The 17,706-nt window shown below is 44.9% G+C and overlaps 1 long non-coding RNA gene across 1 annotated transcript; it reads left to right on the top strand.

Moving 5' to 3' along the window:
• The first annotated feature begins 8,870 nt into the window (after positions 1–8,870).
• LOC135387196 (uncharacterized) lies at positions 8,871–9,965 on the top strand. Its single transcript, XR_010420928.1, has 4 exons — positions 8,871–8,957; positions 9,258–9,294; positions 9,362–9,393; positions 9,502–9,965. It is a non-coding gene; the product is annotated as an uncharacterized LOC135387196 (long non-coding RNA).
• Positions 9,966–17,706: the final 7,741 nt, after the last annotated feature.

Genomic DNA, 17,706 nt, shown 5'->3' with positions numbered 1-17,706 from the left:
AACTTTTTCTTTTTTGTCCAGAACGTATATCAAAGAGGGTCAAAAAATTTGGCTGTTCGGTGGGTCATTATTAGTTTCCCGGCACTGCGGTTTTAGCGCTTTTAATCATTGTCCAGGACATCTAAAATTCAGGGTTACGTGGAGGCTATAGTACCCGTTCAGACGCCTGAAGTCTTCAAAAGCCATTTCCGGTTGCAGAAGACTTCGTTGGAACGGGTATTGTTGTTAATGTCGCCAGCCCTGGCCACTGATGGAGTCGTTGGCAAGCCGTCCATAGCACCAGAGAAGCAGCTGATGGGTTTCGTATGGTCTCTAGCAAACGTGCAAACGTGGAATATTTCGGGTAAAGCGTTATTTAACTATGTTATTGATCCTTATCTTATAAGCACTTATCTTATTGCATTGAGGTGCACCTTTTCGCACAGGAAGTGGTACTATTTAATTACAAATATCCATCCACAGATCTGTTGGAGACAGGGGTTCCGGGTAGTCGAGCGTGTGGGTGCAGCCCTGCTTGAACACGCTAGGGGTTTCATAAGGTGGCCCACAGAGGAAGAGGCCCTGCACATCATGCTTCGCCGGGAAACAAAAACTGTGTTTCCAAAACCAATCGTAGTCATTGATGGTAGTTACGTGCCCATCAAAGCGTCTCTCGAAGATCCACGAGCTTACATGAACCGAAAAGGACATCATGCACTACACCTCCAAGCCATCTGTGATGATAAACTGCGCATCATTGACTGCAGTGCTAGGAAGCCAGGATCATTGCATGATGCCCGTGTGTTTCGGCGCTCGGACTTTGCACAGGACGTGAAGCAATCAATGTTTCCATCCAAGTCACATTTTAGGTTATGCAGCATATCCTATTAAGGGGTACCTAGTCACTCCCTACAGAAACAACGGTCACCTCAGTGCGAAGCAAGTAGCATTTAATGCAAGGCACTCAACGACCAGAGTTGTCATTGAACGTGCCTTTGGCTTGCTAAAGTCTCGCTTGAGGCGACTGATCTATACGGAGACGCGCCGGCTAGGCGTCGCTGCAACGTAGAGAATTTCTGCATGCATCTTGCACAACGCTTGTGTAGCTTGGGGTGACCACTACACTGGACTAGTGTACAGGCTTGATGACACGGCTAGTGAAGAAGACATAACGTTGTGGGGGGACGAAGTCGCACAAAAGCAAGCTGGCATGCACAAGCGGGACACCATAACGCGCTTACAGGGTGTCTTAGTTAAAACCCCGGCCTAAATAATTCGCGAACGGGTGCACCAATCGAAGAACTCTCTTTCTTCCAAGTATCTGTCCCATACCACCTACAAGCTGCGCACCGTGTGAATGAGGGGGAGGCGCTCGTTATTTAAATACAAATTCAAATGAGTTTCGTGAAAAAACGTAACCTCTAAAGCAGGGCGCCGTCGGCATTAAAATGGGTACTAGCCCTTTTAGAACCTTCAGTGGACACCTTTTAGAGAAAAATCTGCCACCGAAGCGGGTCATTTGTTGCAGCCATTAATTGGTTTCGGTTTACATATTTTTGTCGCGGCTGGTTGCGGCGAGGCGCAAAAGGACGTCCGTATTTTCACGCGTATTAGCCGCGGCTTATTATGCGCGATTTTTTTTTCTCACGGACGCTCTGCGGCTTATCCACCCCGGCTTATCTGATGACTATTTTTCCCTGGTATTTTCCCCATACACCGGTTATAACGAAAGGGCCGAGAGTGTCTCTGGAACAGCACCTCCCTGCCAATGCACGAACAATGCGTAACAGGGGCGCGTCCACATTCGAGTAGACTGACCTTCCTGGTGCCTTCCCCCAAGCAGCTTTAAAGGGACTGTCGCATCCGGAACCGTGGAATCCAATACCAATTTGTTCGGCACACTACCACGAGTTATTTGCCAAATTTTCTCCTCCCAAAACTGCCCGGGTGATGAATTTAAAAGGTCGGGTTTCGTTTTGATCCGCGAAAACGCCAGCGTAAAACAACATCGTATGACGCAAGGTCGAATCTGGCTAATCCGCGGTGAAGGACGCTGTCGTCTGCCGCCAAGTGTGAGGCAGCTTTGTTTTTTCTTGCACGTCGCCGGCGTACACATGTGAGATTCACTTTCTAGTGACGCTGATACTCTTTGTGAATCGGGAGAATCTCTACGCTACCATCGTTCGCGTGAGATGCCGTCCGGAAACCGATACAGCGTTCCCGGCTGCAGGAAAACTTCCTTCAAAAACCTCGACGTTGATTTCGCACGCCTAGGGACAGCCAAACTAAGCGAAAGTGGAAAGCAGCTATATCACTAACAGGTGTTCAAATAGAGCAAGGAGTATATTCCTGCTGTCCGCGTATGCTCCTCGCATTTCGGCGATGATGCGTACCTGGATGAGAACATCATGCAAGTGCAACTTGGATTGGCAGAAAAAAGGAAAGAACTGAAACTTGACGCCGTTCCGACCAGTGCCAGATTTACAGTGGTGGGGGCCCCGGGGCAGTGTGCTGTGGGGGCTCCCTCGTGTATTCTATGTATTCGTGTATTATATGTCTATAAATGACATCGTTTTGTTTCTAAAGGACGGCGGCCGTGTGGCACACTAGTCCGAGATTTTTCAGCAGTCAGGTTTTGTCATATTTTGAACATTTAGTAGACAAGTGAAATAAATATTCTATTCATGTCTATCCAATATGTTATTCGGGGTCGGGATGCGTGGACGGAGGACAGATTTGTACCAAGTTTCCGTTTCAGGGATGCGTTTCAGGCATGCAAAACAGATTTCCCTTGGGCAAGACCTTTACTGCTGGGGGCCCCTTTGTGGTGGGGGCCCCGGGGCAAGTGCCCCGTCTGCCCTCCCCTAAATCCGGCACTGGTTCCGACAGTGTTCCACGAACAAAGGGAGCCAGCAACTTGGACAGTAACGGTGTATTCACACGAGCGACATTTGTCCGCGTACTCCCCGAGAAGATGCGAAACACGTCACAGCTTTTTGTTGTTGCGCGAGCGGCCAACGTCATGTCTCCTCGTGTACTGGTAAGTACACTTTAGTACTGGTAACATTGGGGAATATGCTGCGGCGCCGCTACAAGATGTTCCTCCTTGGAAGTGATGGCAGACGACAGAAAAAGATGGCGTCGCAAGACGGTGGGATCAACGACGCAGTTTGTTTTGATCTGCTCGCAGTGATCGAAGCTTATCCTGTCTGTGGAAGCTGGATCATCCAGACTGTAGGAACGTGGCACTGAAAAATGAAATCTGGCGAACCCTGGCTACCCAGCTACAGGCAAACCACGGCGGCAACATCACTGCAGATAAGTACAGGGTTCGCCAAGATAAACTTCGGGGTTCGTAACGAAGATAAAACAAATAAGAACAGTGTCGGAAAGCTAAAGTAGATGTTAGAGGACGTATTATGCCCCAAAATTTTATGTCGATACTGCCATTTGGTCCGTTTCTCTGCGGATAAATCGTGAAAATAAGAAAACCGCCGCTGCCTAATCGGCTATACTTGTGTTTCAGCTCCTTTCCGTCAGATGGCGAAACGGTCGAACGCGGCGTTGCAGACGACATCGAAACAAAGTGAAGAAGTGGAACTGAATGCAGAGTCGTACTCTGCAACGCCGCGTTCGACCGTTTCGCCATCTGACGGAGAGAAGCTTAAACACAGGTATAGCCGTTTAGGCAGCGGCGGTTTTTTAATTCACACGATTTATCCGCAGAGAAACAGACCGAGCTGCATTATCGACATAAAATTTTTGGGGCATAATACGTACTCTAAATCTACTTTAGCTTTCCGACACTGTTCTTATTTGTTTTGTCTTCGTTACAAACCCCGAAGTTTATCTTGGCGAACTCTGTATATTGCTTGGTTATATGCTTTTTGATGGTCCTGAGGGCGTCATTTTTCTGTTTTACCGTTTAATTTTGCTCGCCTGTATTACACCGAGGAAGTCGTAAATGTTTGACGATACGTGGTTGCGTTCTTTTACATATCCTAAAGAAAGTGTTCACCATCAAGAAGAATGAAAAACGGAGAAGACTTGTCGTAGGAGGCGGCCAGCCTCCAAAGTATATTGGGAAGTGGAGATTCTTCTCTGCTCTTACGTTCCTCGACACAACTCAGTCTTGGGGATGGGGCTCCGTCGCGTAAGTCCTGAGAGTACAATGCTTCGTATCGTTCTCTCTAATGCTTTCGTTTTATACGTCTGCGCTCACCTGCATTTGTGCCTACCTTCATTTTCACGTGACTCTTCAATGTTGATCTCCGATGGAGGGCGACGGTAAGAAAGTAAATACGATAAGCACTTACGCTTTTTTCCGAAAATTCCAGGGCGAGTCCTGTACAACAAATACCAGCGAAATTCTTCTATCAATTGCAAATGCGTCGCCAGAGCACTCACCCAGCAGGGACAGCTCTCACACAGAGATAGAACCAGATGTGCAGCAAACACCAACAGCGAGCACTGCAGCAGTGCCCACAATATCAGGCCGCCGTAGGCATTCGCAACAGAGGGCACAACATAACAGTCCATCTGACAGGCTAGCTGCCCTTTCCAAAATAGCGGACGCACTTTCAAAGCCTGCTTATGAGTGTAAAGCTTTCGGCAAGCTTGTTCAGTGCAAAATGAGGCGACTTCCCTCTTATTGCTACTCCGCATTCCAGCTTAAGGTGCTGGAGTCTGTCAGCCAGTTCGAACAGTTCATGTCCAGTGACGAATCATAAAGTAGCTGCTCACCTGAGGTATTCCTGTAGTAATGGTCTTCACATGCAAGGGCTTTTTTTGTGACAGCTAAATGTTGTTGTTGTTATTATTTATTGTGAAAGAAACATAGCAGAAGCCCCCCTTTCCAGCAACATCCATGTAACATACGACTACGACACGTAATCGACATTAGTCATGGAACTTGCTGCACAAAATTCATTAAAGTATTATGAACACTATGTGAAGCACATCACTTAAGGTACAGGTTTTAAGCTGCGTTAATGAATTAACAGGACAGAAGAAATGTTAACGTGATGCATTTCAGGTCAGCCATAGTGCAGAAAAGGTGTGTAAACATTGCATGACGAAGGAAAGTTACCAAAATTATTATGAGCCAGCCATGCATGCCAGTTGACGACAAATCATTTGCTACATTATCTACTTTTTCAACCACGAGACTCGTGTTTGAAGGAACAGACTGCAATTTATATTCTGCATGATAGTAAAAATATGTCATAGAATCTAGGCAGCATCGAGTGCTTTGATGTAAAGTGTAGGTCATTTGCAGATTAAGCTTATCTGCTGCTGACAGTTCTTGCATCCTTTTTCCTTCTTTTCAGGGCCACCTACTATCCTCACGATGCAATGTGCCATATTTTTCTTCGTTATTCATCAGTACCTAAGTGTGTGAGTGCTTCAGCAAACATTGTTTTGTATCTAATCCAAACTCTCCAGTAGCTTAAATTTGACTTAGTGGACACAGTGACCACCACGCATTCCCATTTTGTGTGGAACATTTTGCATCCTTTACCATCTTTCACAAACACTAAATCTTCATAGTACCTCGAGTCACGTCGCTCAGGACGCCCATACCAACCATCTTTCCCTCCCCCCCCCCCCAATCCTTCCTGCTGTTCCCAATCTGTCCATTTCTGTACACTGCTCATAGCTAGGTGCTTTTCTGCGCTAGCATGTATATATATATATATATATATATATAAATGTCCAAGCACATTGGGTGGAAGCACGCAGGGGGGGATATGGTTCGTATGACCGATAATTGTTCCTGCAAGGTAAGTGCCTAGAATAGGCCCAGCGGCGTCTAAGGTGTGGTAAGATAGGTAGCTAAATATACATGCTTGAACATATGCTGTGTGTTTTCTTGCTACTGCATAAAACAGTGAACGCAGGTTGCACACATTCCTGTTCGAGCAATAAAGTACACAAGACATGAACCACCAATCTTTATGCCCAGGTATCATTCAAAAATACATTTGCGTTCACAACAAATATATTACACCGGCTCACATAACAAAATAAAGCAAAAATATAAGGGCATTTCGACGCCTATACGGGCGTCCTCATCAGCTCGGATACACACGAGAATTATTGTGTGTATCCGAGCTGATGAGGACGCCCGTATAGGTGTCGAAACGTCCTTATATTTTCGCGTTTATTGTGTTATGTGAGCCGGTGTAATATATTTGTTGTGAATATGTCTCCTTGCTTTTGGTCTGTTTTCAACATTTGTGTTGTTTGTGTTATTGTTCTTAGCAACCCTCTCCTGGGGTCACGTCAATAAAGCAGAGCAGTGCACAATTTCTTGGTGTCATTTATTTGCGTGCATTGATTATTCAACTGACTAAAAATGTCAGAAGAAACATTGAATGTGCTACATTAAACATTGTATGCAGTAATCAGTGGTTTATCAAGTATCTCAAGCACGGGGATTGCTGCTAAAAATTTGATGGGGTGGGGACATTATTACAGTTGCATTACAAGAACTTAATGTACGCTTTACCGACATGTGCCTAAGGCTGAAGCTGAATGGGCCACTACTGTAGGGGCACACAGGTAAAAAGTTTGGCGCTGTAGGGGGTACCTGGATGTTCCACTGTGGCTAATTTTGCTCAGGCAGTCTTCCTTGGCGACTGAAATAGTCCTTGAGTGTGTCCCTTACATGTGCAGCCATCAGTGATTGGCAGGCCCGTATTGGTTCAAGACCACTCATGGGACCAGACAGTGGAATCTTGCATGTTGTCTCTACAAGTAGTTTGACGTGTCTTGGTTCCGCGTAAATTGTAGTGTGATAGATACGGAAGCGGTTCACAAGTATGCCGAATGCACTTTCTACTACATTTCTGGCCCGCAAAAGTCTCTTATTAAATGCATCTTCTTCGGGGGAGAGATGACTTCCAGAGTAAGGCTTTATTATGTTTTCACTGAGAGGGAAAGCGTTGTCACCAAGAAACACTGGTGGTACTAACAATGAGCTGTTTGGTAGCTGTATTGATTTTGGTAGCCCTAGCTTACCAGTTGTCAACAGAGTTTCTAGAGGTGTACGACACGAGATACCACCATCACTTGAAGAGCCTGGGGCACTTGCATCGACATACATGAACTTGTACCTGGCACCTACGACTGCAAACAGTACAATGCTGTGTGTCTTATAATTGAAAAACACTGAACCGGACTTCTTCGGCTTAACAATCTTTACATGTTTACCGTCCATTGCTCCTATACAGTTGGGAAATTGCCAATTCATGCTCAAGTCCTGATATTTCTGCTTCCATGCTGCTTCTGTGTTTGGCAGTTCTACAAGGCCAGATAGGTGTTTGCCGATTGCAGTACATGTACACCATATCATGTTGTTAGTAGTGCTGTGACCCATTCTTGCCTGAAAGCTCAGTGACTTTTGGCTGTCTCCTGTGGGGAGAAATGGAGCACCTCGTGTTCATTGTAAGTACTGTTGCAATGTCATATGTTGTGATATTGGTGGGCATCCTTCTACGCTGGTATTGTACTTTTGTGTGAAGCTGTAGCTGCATGCACTTCCAAATATTCTTTATTTTTTAATGGGGCTGTATATCGTCGTTACAATAGGAGGGTATAGGGAAGAGTGCAGTATGCTATAAAACAAGCACTGCCATGAATGGATGGCTCATCTGATGTGTAATCTGCCTCACCCTTCCCCCCTCCCTTATAATTAAAGAGTTCCGCTTTAGTACTTGGATGCGGACCCCTTTTCGTTTGCCGTGACATTTGCAGTAAGCGCATTTTTTGATAATGTGAATTGACCACACAAAACACTGTCTTATTGTTTGCCACTTTCGTTGGCGAATGGTACGCTAGTCAGAATAGACAAAGCTGATATAGTACCTGTAGCGAGATATCTTAGTGTGACACTAAGTTTGTCGTACGGTGAAATTGCGCTTCGCATGACTGTGTCCTGCTTCTGGAGATCTGGCCGTACAATATGTAATAGCTCTTCAAACGAAGCGGTGTCCATACGTAACACGCAGCGATATGCGTTTGGATCGGTCAGCTCAAGCTCGGGAATAAGTTGTTGTTGTATCCCCCTGTGTTTGGGGTACAACCAGTCCCTTGTCACAGATCCACAGCCAGACGTCTCGCAGAACCCTCGCGTTTAGCTCAAACGCTGTAGCGGCAAACACGTTCCTCCACTCCTTCGACCCGAGGATGGAACTCACCCTCTCCCAGCGGCTGTCGCGACAGGAGGAGTCGATCCTCCATCGCCTACGCCTCGATGTTGCCCTGACCCCGCTGCTCCTCTCTAAGATGGATAGACGGACGTCCCCGATGTGTCCCTGCTGTGCTGCGGTCGCCGACATACGCCATCTTTTGTTGCACTGCAAGCGGTACGCCGGCCCCCGAGCCGTCCTCGCCACAAATCTCACTTCTCTAGGCCAAGGGAACTTTCCCTGGCGACGCTGCTGGGACCTGTCCGGCACTCCAGACAGTGGGCAGTCACCCGAGCCCTCCTGCATTACCTGAAGGACACTGAGCCACCCCATCGTCCCCTGCCACTTCTTCTTTTCCTTTTTTGCTTCTTTTTTCTCTTTTGGGAATAGCAAGTCGGCCTTGGCCTGTGTGACCTTTCCCCCTTTCTTTATCTTTAATAAACATACCCCCCCCCCCAGTCCCTTGTCCACGTTTTCTTTTGCTTTGAGCTATCGTTTTCATCTAGATCATCAATAAGTAGCGCAAGACATAGCAGTTTCCTTTTCGCACTGTTCGTTATTTCGTCAACAGTGTTTGTGTCATTCACAGCGCTTGAAGCGTTTGGAGTGTCGTTTGCTCGCTTGTCGTCTGCTCACGTATCGACCGCTAGGTGGCAGTACCGCCACTCTCAAAATTCTACCGCCATGTGAATGCTCAACACAAGACGCGGGGAACTTCTGCGCAGTCAAAAGTTGTTTTGCTTCCACTAGAATATTCCTCTGACATGTCGCTCGTGTCAATACACGGTAAGTCACAATGTCTACGTAGTTTCCCAATCGGATCTGTCACTCTTGTGCATGAGCACTACTTAGGAGCAAACGACGAAATCGGTACAATAGATAACGTATCCCCTAACCTATCATTAATAAATAGATAAATAAAATATAATAAATAAGTAAAAGAACGTGATGTCATTCATATGAAAGTGAATGGCTTTTCTCGTTATCGGACGCGTTATCATGAAACTTTCCCTATTACTGAACCTGTGACGTTCGTCTCCTTTTGTGGAAAATGGTAGATATGATTGGTTTTCATCTGTATTACAGGCACGCGCAGGCAGCTCGACAGAGTCAAGCGCTAGTGGTAGGTATATTACTAAAATACACATACTGTGTTTACAATTTTTTGACAAGTCCCATTTTGATTCAAGTCCCATCCATCCATGAAACGGCATCAAACAAGGTACGTGTGTGCACGACAATTTTGCTGAGAGACCCGGCTTGTACACTAAGGCCTGTACGATACCTCTGACAAATTAGGATCTTCCAGAACAGTGCTTTCTTCACCCAGGTTCAAGGAGTAAAGATAATGGCCAATGACTTAATGGCTTCCACTGACATCTCACAGCTACATGCCATGACAAAATAACTTGAAGGAAGAAGACGAAAAACAAACAAAGAAAAAAATAGGCCCTTTTCAGGACCACCCAAATGCTTGTGACAACAACAACTTTATTGTGAGATGACGAATGATGCTGACGCAGCGTTGAGATTAAGCCCTTGTTTCCTTTTTTGCAATGCTATGCATTACTGCTGGTTCCCAAATAGTCGAAACGGTTGTGATATTCTGAAAGCCCACATCCACCTCTCCCCAAAATGCACCTTCATTCTCTCAGTCCGGTACAGTACCATGTCAAAAAAAAATAAAAAAAAAATAGATAATTCATTCCGAAACACACATGGGTGCAGCCATTTTTATGACGTAGATGCACCCGAACGGGCATTGTGACGTGTACGCGCCTTCGTACTAATGAGTGGATTCCAGCAACGGCTATTCATGGCTTCACGTATCTGTGCTTGAAGATGGCGGACAGCCCGGTTCCACTGGTTCCGCGATAAGCAAACAGTGCAGCAGCTGCGAACTCATTCATGAACCAACCTCTGCGCGATGTTGTGACTGGAATTCGTCGTTTGTGTTTTGTGAGCACGTACAATTTGTATCAAGTGGCGTCTGCGTTAGCCCCTTTACAGCACTTGCCTACTGCAGAGACTGACGCTTCGACAGCCGTTTTAACAAGAAATACCGACAGCGTTTTATTCTTGCAGGAAAAAATCATGCTATGTATTTGAGAAACCGCATACTGCTATGGGACAAGTTTTACGTACGATTTATCAATGTGCAACACCGTCGACGATGGTATGGAACGACGAGCGACGTAAAACGAAATACAAGTCACATTTTCAGCTTTTTGTGCGATTCTGTGAATTTTCCAGAAGCTTTCTTTGAATCACACACTCCCATGTCACGCCGCGTTGTGTGGCAGGGTACATATCCCTATTGAAAAAAGCGACATCAGGTCTGATGTGATTTGGGACACTGTCTTGATGCTAACACCAGCTGATGTTAACATCAGAGCCGCTCTGATGCTGATGTTAGCATCAAGACAGTGTCCCAAATCACTTCAGATCTGATGTTAACATCACAGCTGCTCTGATGATGATGATAACATCAGAGCTGTCCAGGCTGATGCTAACATTAGAGCTGCCCTGGCTGATGCAAACATCACAGTTGTCTTGATGCTGATGTTGACATGAGAGCTGCATTGATGCTGGTTATGGCAATCTTGAAAATGCTGCAGTCTTTGTTTTCTGAAATGTTCTGCAAAGAGAGCGCCTCATGCCTGCGGTAGATGAGTACCGACATGAACCCTCACGAAACAGAAGATAGCAGCAACAAAGCACTTTATTCACCACTCCGGAGTACGTACCTTTCAACGCATATCCATTTATCATCAACATACCTGAGCGTTGAACTCGCGGGAGCACAAAACTGGTAATGATCGAAAGAGCACACCAAAGAGCACACCTTGGTCCTCTTTTCCGGTCCAACTTGTCCGTCTTCCGAAAAAGCACTTCGAAGCGTTGTCATGTCGAGCAAGAGTCCCCACCACATTGATCACGGTGCTTGCGTTTCTCTTGCTGGAGGCCGCTGCGTCATACACGCTCAACCTGCAAGAAATATCGTTCCAGAAAACAGGATGGTAGGATACCTATGTAGCGTAGTGTAGAGACATATGACATATCGTCTGCACAAAGCATACAGTCGATTTCACCTAACGTTCTATCTCCCTGTCGTTGTGCAGATCGCCTGCAAATAGAGTACATCGGACAATGAGAATGCATGGCGAAGTCGAACATATTACTTCACAGTTGTATTAATTACACGCCTGAAACGGCAAGAGTCCTGAAGGCGAAGAGCGATTTGGCTTCACTACCAGGGAAGCGTCTTCACTCTGAGATTTCAAACGAGACTGACTGGTCTGCTCGCGGTTTGAAGATACGCTTCCACTTACGGACAGTTGCAATGTCAGACGCGTTGCAAGGACGACAGCATCAAGTGAGAGCAACAATACAAAGGCTCTAAAACGCTTTAGACTTGCTGGAACCACTGGAACGCTCGAAATTACACGAACTACACGCGGCGACGAGGAACGTCCGTTCGAGCAGGCAAAGCCAACACAACAAAAACGGCGCATGCGCGACACTGGTTGGTGGCGCGTGGAGAACAAGCAAGGACGCGCGAGCGCGGGCAAGCCTGCGTTGAAATGGGCATGGAGATGGTAGAATCGTACTACCTCTTGTGATTGTGGTCGTTCCAGGATGTTTCTGGAAATGCTTCTGTTTTCATAAGACCCACTGGATGTTGTGTTTGAAGCAAAATTGCCACTTGAGATTGTCCAGGGCTAAGCTATTAGTTAGTTATGATTGTCTACAGAGCGTCAGTGCAATCGGATAGCGAGAGATCGATGGAATAAAAAAAGTGCACTCACTGTGTTGCAGACCGTTTCTCTATTGTTTTTCTTTTTTCTTTTTTTGTTATGATCAGAGAAAGCAAGGTTAAATGCTACACTTTTTCTTGACTGTGTGCGATCGTGTACATCGCCGGTTCCTAATGTGCCATGAAACTACTTAAAACCTGCTGATGCTGTGAGGGCATCACATCTTTCTGATGTGACATCAAACGAGACGGTGTTCGCCTGATGCTGTGAGGGCATCACATCTTTCTGATGTGACATCAAACGAGACGGTGTTCGCCTGATGCTGGCATCAAAGCATATCTGAGACACCTGATGCCAGCACTAAGAGCATGAAGAAATATTGATGTGACACGAGAAAGTTCATGTGTCTTGATGTCAGATCTGGGAATTTTGATGTCACACGAGAAACTTCTCATGCTTCTTGATGTCACATCAAAAAATCTTGATGTGACATCAGGAATCATCAAGAAACATCAGCATTTTCTGATGTTCATTTTCAATACGGAAACTACTGCATTTCATGTCTAACATCTGGATATTGTTTGTAATGAGCTCCGTAGCACAAAAACATGCACGCGAAAACTCCAGAAGCCATGTGGGTGCACACTATGCAGACGCAAAAGAAGTACCAGAGCACATATTGCCACTTAGAAATGGTGTTTTTAGAAATGTGGGGTCTGAAGAGTTAGGGCATAGCATAGATCCTAGAAATCAAATTAGTGGGTGCAGCTTATCCTTCTGTAGAGTGTCGTTTCAATTTACAACTCAGTCCATGGGGTGTAAAAGTGTTAGAGGCAATTATGTGACTTGTCGTCCTGGGTGACATCACTGGCCAGCCTCGGAAATAATTCCGTACTCAGGAATTATTGCGCAAATCACTTCGTATTTGATATCTATCATGTAGGACCAGTGGCGTATCTAGAGCTACCTGCGCCCATGGCAACATGGTTAACATGATGTCCTTGGGGATGCGTTTTCGTGTGGTCCGCACTAGGTTTCACACTACAACCTCTCTAATGGTGCTTGCTTGCTTTAGAATGCTTTAGATCATTTATGAATGTGCCAGGTTGAGTACCCGACCTGGCACATTCACACCCGACCACATAATGGCGCCCCTGTTCACCTGGCGCCCATGGCACCTGTCCGCACCTGCCACACCCTAGATACGCCACTGTGTAGGACATGATAAGCAAGATGTAAGTTGCAACCCGTCTGCAGCATTACGGCAGCCTTTACAGTTAGAGACACGTTACCAAACCATTCGCAAAGGGCAGTCTTACAAGGGCCGTGTAACTTGAGTTTTGAATTTATATAAGTTATAAAAAAAAAGAATTTGTAAAAAATAAATAAAAAGGCTTCATGGAAGCAATGCGTTAGCATACCCATCGCACATGAAGCGCAATTATATATGCTTGGACATCTATTATCTACGTAATCTTCCGAACCATGTGTGGCTGCATACGAAATTATTTTTTATGCGCATGCTCTACCTTCCTAGTCCTACATGTGCACACGAATAACAGTGAATATATGTGAAGTGGCAAAAAACAATGCTAGTCTCTACCATCATTGTGCCCCTTTAACTTTTCCACATTTATGTCTGGTGAACAGGGAATATATCTCACTAGAAAAGTCGACATTTGTGCATTATTTGGCAAGCAAATAAATATATTTATTTACATTTTCCATCAATCAACAATGTTGTGACCTGGTGAAAATATTAATGTCAACAAGGAAAGTACTTACAAATTATTCATTTGTACTCAAATGCAGATATGACAATTCTCTTTTTGTACCTCAGCACAGTACAGTTTCAAAATTAACAAACTGCACAGGGGAATCACATAAAGCTCGAATAATAGGCTGGGCAATCAAAGCTCCAAAAGACAAAGCAGTTCAAGAAAAATCTGAATAATCGGTTGCCATTGTGATATGTACTGCTATGTACAGTTCATGAATGGAACATGTTACCTCATTGCATTGCCTCCATGTGAGCACTAGGACAGGCAGCTTTCCATGTCGCTGTTTTCGTGTTTTTCTATGGTCTTTCTTTTTTTCTTTTTTTGCAATAGCAAACATGGCCATAGTGAAACACAAGCAGCCAAGGACAGGATGAGACATCTACAATGCGACTGCTTGCTCTCAACTGATATATTTATTAGCAGACTCTGGAATATACACATATATGCTGCTAAGCAAATGACAATTTAACCAACAGAATAATAGACAAGAAAAAAGGGTTATATATCTTCCCCCTCTCCTCATTCTATTTCACAGGCAGTTCTAGTATCATTCTGAGTGTGCCCGTGCGTCCCCTTTGACATAACATATCTCGGACAGAAACAAATCCAACAGTGGACTGCTTACAAATGCAACTGTCTTGGATTTCTCTAACCACTTGTTGTTTAAACGCTGCCTTGAACTCTGTGTTCTGGAAATTTAGGCAGCAGCCAGAGTCCCTGCAATGTGTTGCCATGTTTCTCGAGGGCATCAAAAGTCTGTCGTTGGCTGCCTGTGTTTCACTATGGCTCTCAGATACAAACTACCCCATTTCAACACAGTAGGAAACACACATTTGTAAATAGCATATCTGTTGATTGCACTATACATACCCCCCATGTAAAGGATCATAGTGGATACTACATCTTGTGCGATAACGTCAGGAACACAAAAAAGCTAGATTTGAAACCACTCTTACGTCGTTGTAGTAGTATTTGTGTGAAGCTATGCAATTCCTGTCCTGCAAATAATTTAAACCATGTGTTTCATCTACCAGCATGATGATCCCCTGAAAAGCAATTCTCACTTGGCTGGAACTACCGGTTCTGAAACCTATCCCTGGCATGTGTAGCCATCAGGGAGCAAAACCAAGGGCTGCAGTGGAAAAGACAAACACACACGGGCTATGTTCTCACTGTGTATCAGCTGCTCTGGCTACTAAGAAGAACATATTCCAAATTAATATAACATGGCTTGACACGATACACCGGCGAAAGCTAAGAAATAAAATGTACAATACATAAACACTTGCCATAACATGACAGTTTCCTTCCTGCATTCATGCACTACTATTCATCCCACTTAAAGACTAAAAAAAGTGTACTGAATTTTTTAATAGCATTACACGCTCGTTTGACAGAACTTGAACAAGATTACATAGCACACGATAAAAGTAGAGTGAACATAATGTGCAGCTTTCCATTCACGCTTAATGGCCGCAGCAGTAATGCATGAAGGCCACTGCTAAATTGTGTTGAGAAACACCACTTTCTGTTTGCCATGTCTAAATGAAACGTACCTGACCTGAATCAAAGTAACCGTTCTGAGTCTGAAACGCACAAAGAGAAAAACGCAACACACGTCACAACATTAACAGATAGGCAAATGAGCTGTGGCAAGCTCCACCTTGGGATAAAGTCACCAAGTAATTCACCAAAAGTCAAGAGTGCCTGAAATGTAACATCTCTGACTGGTAGCAGGACGGTCCACGTTCAATTCCTGGTGCTAGCACTGACTGGCTTTTTTATGAATTATTTGTTGAAGTTCCGATGTGCTTGCGAACATGAACCATTCCTCAACCACTGTATACTCATGAGGTGATGAGGGTTTGTCATCCCAAAGAGATTCCCATTCTTGCATGTGTCCTTACGGTTGCTCACCACTGCAGAAGAAAAAAAAAAGGATTTAATGACAAGAAATGGATAGTCATGTTTACTTTATAATGATTGTGCACAACAGAAAGAAGACTTTCGCACAGAATGCTGTACTTCTTGAGGTCTAACATCAAGTTACAAAATTCCAGAATATATAAGACATGTTGTAAGGTAGAGAACAAGTAGAGCGAGGGTTGGTACAAATGTACAAATAAAAATACAAACATAGTATAATAAAATAAAAGAGGGTACGACACCATCAGTTTAAAACAGACGAGGGATGAGTTGTGTAGCATAATACATGAATGACTGCGGCGGCCATATAAGTACTTGGCACAAAAGGCATTCACGGGCGACACATTCAGGGAAACAGTGCTACAGTGCCTTGTCAACTCATCCCTTGCCGGCTTAAAATTGATGTAGTTGTACCCCTTTTTATTTTCTTATATATGTTTGTATATTTATTTTTATGTCTTTACCAACCCTCGCTCTCAGCCTTACAATATGTTTTATGTATTCTGGGATTTTGCAGCTTCACGTTAGACATTAACAAGAGCAGCCTTGTGCATGAAAGTCTCGTCTCATGAAAATTTAGATGCTCTCAACAGTCTTCTTTGTGTTGTGAATCTCTATAGCAGGATACCTGCACATTGCTGTTCTACGTACTGTGACTTTGCAGTAAGATTACAGACTTTGGATAAAAAGACTACACAGCACTGCTCAGGTATTTTTGCCTAGTGAACAACATGTATGCAGTATGCATACAGTATTTGTGCAGTGGACCCACTAAAAATGTAATGAATGTGGCATTGCCCACAGTAATGCACCAAGTTCAACACATTGTAGAATCCAGGAATTTTAGCTTACATGCCAATCCAGTACCACTATCCAGTGTGAAGTTGTGACAAATAAAGAGTTCCCATTTTTCTTAGCTCTCAGAACACAGACAGTGAATTAATAAGAGTAGACAATGTTAACATGAATTCTGGGCTATTCTTAAATCAAACATTCACAGATAGTAAAGGCACCTTCCTCAATGGGCGTTGATGACAGTGAAAATTCGGTGCATGTCTAGTTTAGCGGCGCCACTCGATTTCAAACTTCTAATCTACATACCTGCATAGAATTTTGCATGGTGCATCGTAATCCAAAACAATCAAGCGGCGGTCGGTTCCACGAATTCCTCCAGAGATCAGTTTCCCCGGGAAAGTTTCGGCAGCGGCGACCATGTCATCTCCATGCGCCCATTGTTTACGTATGACAGCTTACGCACACCTCGCACTCTTCCCAGCATGCATTTCGCCTGTTCCCTCTCGCTCGTTGCCAAGAATGCACAATGAAAGCACTAGATCTCGACGGGTATCATTTGTGGTACTCCTACGCATCAGCCATAGAGCTTGGCTTCCCTCACTAAACGAAGTATAGTGAGGTTGGGTTAGGCCAGGTCAGTACATATTAAACGCGGGGGGGGGGTCCGGGGGGGCGGTAGCCCCCCCCCCCCCCCCCCGCAGTTGTTCGAGACTGTGCTGACAGAAGACAGTGCCAATTTTGGCGCGGAGCAATTGCGTGAGGAGGAGGCCGACTGTCGTCCGATAGCGGAGTTGCTGTGCGTCTTAGCAACGAACAGGCGAAAGGCATGCTGGGAAGAGTGCAAGGTGTGCGTAAGCTGTCATAGGTAAACAATGGGCGCATGGAGATGACATGGTCGCCGCTGCCGAAACTTTCCAGGGGAAACTGATCTCTGGAGGAATTTGTGGAACCGACCGCCGCTTGATTATTCTGGATTACGATGCACCATGCAAAATCCCATCCAGGTATGTAGATTAGAAGTTTGAAATCGAGTGGCGCCGCTAAACTAGACATGCACCCTCAGATTTTCATCAGACGATTTCGTGTCGAGATTCCAAATTGCCTCTGGAGTCACGCGTAACCTATGATAACATTCGTGGACGAAATCCTTGGAGTGGAACTTAGCAAGCACCGCTGTCGCTGTCAGCCAAGAGCTTCGCATTGTTTGGTCTTTTGGCAACTTATAGTAGGTAACACTTGAATGCTCCGATGAATTGTTCTAAAAGCGTAGCACCG

This window comes from Ornithodoros turicata, chromosome 3 (assembly GCF_037126465.1).
Source record: "Ornithodoros turicata isolate Travis chromosome 3, ASM3712646v1, whole genome shotgun sequence".
NCBI lineage: Eukaryota > Metazoa > Arthropoda > Arachnida > Ixodida > Argasidae > Ornithodoros > Ornithodoros turicata.
This window is presented reverse-complemented; position numbering and strand designations above follow the sequence as displayed.